The sequence below is a fragment of the Monodon monoceros genome, unplaced genomic scaffold (genome assembly GCF_005190385.1).
Source record: "Monodon monoceros isolate NGI ecotype Baffin Bay Population unplaced genomic scaffold, NGI_Narwhal_1 Contig6600_ctg1, whole genome shotgun sequence".
NCBI lineage: Eukaryota > Metazoa > Chordata > Mammalia > Artiodactyla > Monodontidae > Monodon > Monodon monoceros.
The window spans coordinates 7429-11142 of NW_021702310.1; positions in this window are offsets into that span (position 1 = coordinate 7429).

Genomic DNA, 3714 nt, shown 5'->3' on the forward strand with positions numbered 1-3714 from the left:
AAAAAGAGAAGTTACAGACAACACCACAGAAATGCAAAGGATCATAAGAGACTACTACAAACAAGTATATGCTAATAAAATGAACAACCTAGAAGAAATGGACAAATTCCTAGAAATATACAACTTCCCAAGACTGAACCAGGAATAAATAGAAATTATGAACAGATCAATTACCCATAATGAAACTGAATCAGAAACTTTAAAAACTCCCAACAACACCAAAAATTCCAGGACCATGTGGCTTCACAGGAGAATTCTACCAAACATTTCTACAAGAGTTAACACCTATCCTTCTGAAACTATTCCAAAAAACTGCAGAGGAAGGAATACTCCCAAACTCATTCTATGAGGCCAGCATCACCCGGATACCAAAACCAGACAAAGATACCACAAAAAAAGAAAATCGCAGGCCAATATCACTGATGAATATAAATGCAAAAACCTTCAACAAAATATTAGCAAACCAAATCCAATGATACATTAAAATAATCACATAATATAATCAAGTGGGATTTATCCCAGGGATGCAAAAATTTTTCAATATTCACGATCAATGTGATACACCACATTAACAAACTGAAGAATAAAAACCATATGATCATCTCAATAGATTCAGAAAAAGCTTTTGATAAAAACTCAATATCCGGGCTTCCCTGGTGGCGCAGTGGTTGAGAGTCCGCCTGCTGATGCAGGGGACACGGGTTCGTGCCCTGGTCGGGGAGGATCCCACATGCCGTGGAGCGGCTGGGCCCGTGAACCATGGCCGCTGAGCCTGAGCATCCGGAGCCTGTGCTCCGCAATGGGAGAGGCCACAGCAGTGAGAGGCCCGCGTACCGCAAAAACAAACCAAAAAAACCCCTCAATACCATTTATGATAAAAAAACTCTCCAGAAAGTGGGCATAGAGGGAAACATAATTCAACATAATAAAGGCCATATATGACAAGCCCACTACTAACATCATGCTCAACAGTAAAAAGCTGAAAGCATTTCCTCTAAGATCAGGAACAAGACAAGCATGCCCACTCTTGCCACTTTTATTCAACATGGTATTGGAAGTCCTAGCCACAACAATCAGACAAGAAAAGAAAAGCAATCCAAATTGAAAAGGAAGAAGTAAAACTGTCATTGTTTGGATAAAACATGATTCTATACATAGAAAATCCTAAAGACACCACCAGAAAACTAACAGGGCTCATCAATTAATTCACTAAAGTTGCAGGGTACAAAATTAATATACAGAAATCTGTTGCATTTCTAAACACTAAGAATGAACTATTAGAAAGAGAAATTAAGGAAACAATCCATTTACTGTCACATCAAAAAGAGTAAAATAGGAATAAACCTACCTAAGGAGGTAAAAGACCTGTACTTAGAAAACTAACGCTGATGAAAGAAGTTGAAGATGACACAGACAGATAGAAAGATAAACCACATTCATGGATTGGAAGAATTAATATTGTTAAAATGACCATACTACCCAGGTGATCTACAAATTCAATGCAAACCCCATCAAAATACCAAGGACATTTTTCACAGAACTAAAACAAACACTTTTAAAATTTGTATGGAAACACAAAAGACCACAAAAAGCCAAAACAATCTTGAGAAACAACAGAGCTGGAGGAATCATGCTCCGTGGCTTCAAACTATACTACAAAGATACAGTAATAAAAACAATAAGGTACTGGCATAAAAACAGACACATAGATCAATGGAACAGAACAGAAAGCCCAGAAATAAACCAACACACCTGTGGTCAATTAATCTATGCAAAAGGAGATGAGAATATACAATGGAAAAAAAGTCTCTTCAATAAATGGTCCTGGAACAAATGCGGCCTAATGAAACTTAAAAGCTTTTACACAGCAAAGGAAACTATAAACAAGATGAAAAGACAACCCTCAGAATGGGAGAAAATATTTGCAAACAAATCAATAGACAAAGGGTTAATCTCCAAAATATATAAATAGCTCATGCAGCTCAATATTTTAAAAAATAAACAACCCAATCAAAAAATGGGCAGAAGACCTAAATAGACATTCCTCCAAAGAAGACAGAGAGATGGCCAAGAGGTACATGAAAAGCTGCTCAACATCACTAATTATTAGAGAAATGCAAATCAAAACTACAATGAGGTATCACCTCACACCAGTTAGAATGGGCATCATCAGAAAATCTACAAACGACACTGCGGAGCAACTAAGCCCATGCGCCACAACTAAGCCTGCGCTCTAAAGTCCGTGAGTCACAACTACTGAGCCCATGTGCCACAACTACTGAAGCCCTCGTGCCTAGAGCCCGTGCTCTGCAACAAGAGAAGCCATCGCAATGAGAAGCCCGTGCGCCACAACGAAGAGCAGCCCACACTCGCTACAACTAGAGAAAGCCCACGTGCAGCAACAAAGACCCAACGCAGCCAAACATAAATAAATTAGTAATTAAAAAAAGAATATCTATGATTTACATGGATAACAGAGTCACAGGTTCTGCTAATACTATTATGGTTTGCTGCCTACATTCATAATAGAAGGAAATGCTAATTTTCAGTTTGACCAGTATACATTTTTTTCCCACTCAAGTTCATGGACCTACTGCATTACACCATGGACTCGAGTTCAAGAACTCCTTTTCTAACGAAGCCTTCTCCTGCCAGCACCAGATCGGATGAACCACTCTGGGCCCCAGCCACACTCTGTTTAAAATGCTGGCTTAGCACCTTTCACACAGCCTGCCTTGTTAACATCTCTAAATCACTGAGAGACTCCAGTCTTCTTCCTTTATCTTCACTATCTTAGACAGGTATGGCCCCTCGGATGCACTTAGCAAATCCCCATCAGCAGTCTGTGATGTACACAGGCGAACAGAACTCTCAAAATCAGCCTGGAGCTAGTGAGTAGGTAATGCAAAGACACTGACCAGGAGGCTTCTGCCTTCCCTTACTTGTTTTTCCCTTAGATCCAAGCCCCAGGGCAAATTCAGACAAACAGATACACCTGCTTGGGATGTCCACTCTAAGATGCTCCCTGGTCTGTGGCACTTCAGGAGCTCAGGTGTCCACCTTTCCTCTAACCACCTGTCCTGGATCTTTGCACAGCCTGCTCTGCCAGGCACCTGTCTCACACCATGTGTGCCCTGCCCTGCACTAGGATCGCTCTCTCTGAAGCAAGTGTGGAAGACTGGGTCACCTGCTGACCTCCTATATGGAGGATAAAGGGCAAAGGAAAGCAGAGGCCAGATCTGTAACAAGTGCTCCACAACAATGCCTTTCAAACTCAACTCTTCACGATCCTCCAGGACTGCACTGTGCAAACTTTAGAGTTTTTAAAAATCACCATAAGAGATTGCTAAAACAGACTGCTGGATGCCACCTCCAAAGATTCTGATGCAACAGCTCTGCAGTGGAGCCCAGGGATCTGTATTTCTAACAAGTTTCCAGGTGATGCTGATACAGCTGCCCCAAGGACCACCCTTTAAGCAGCAAGTGCTAAGATACTCTTTGCTGATTTCCAAGGTTTCCAGGGGCTTCTAGTTTGTACAGAATTTCCTTCTGGCTCCTCCTCATGTCCCTGACCTCCAAGAGTTAGCGCTGCCTCAAGATTCAGTCCAGAAAGTTCTTCTCTATCTCGACTCATCACTCTCTTGGTGAACACATTTAACTTCATGACTTCAAAGTGCATCCACATGCTGACGACTCAATGCCAACTTGACGGCT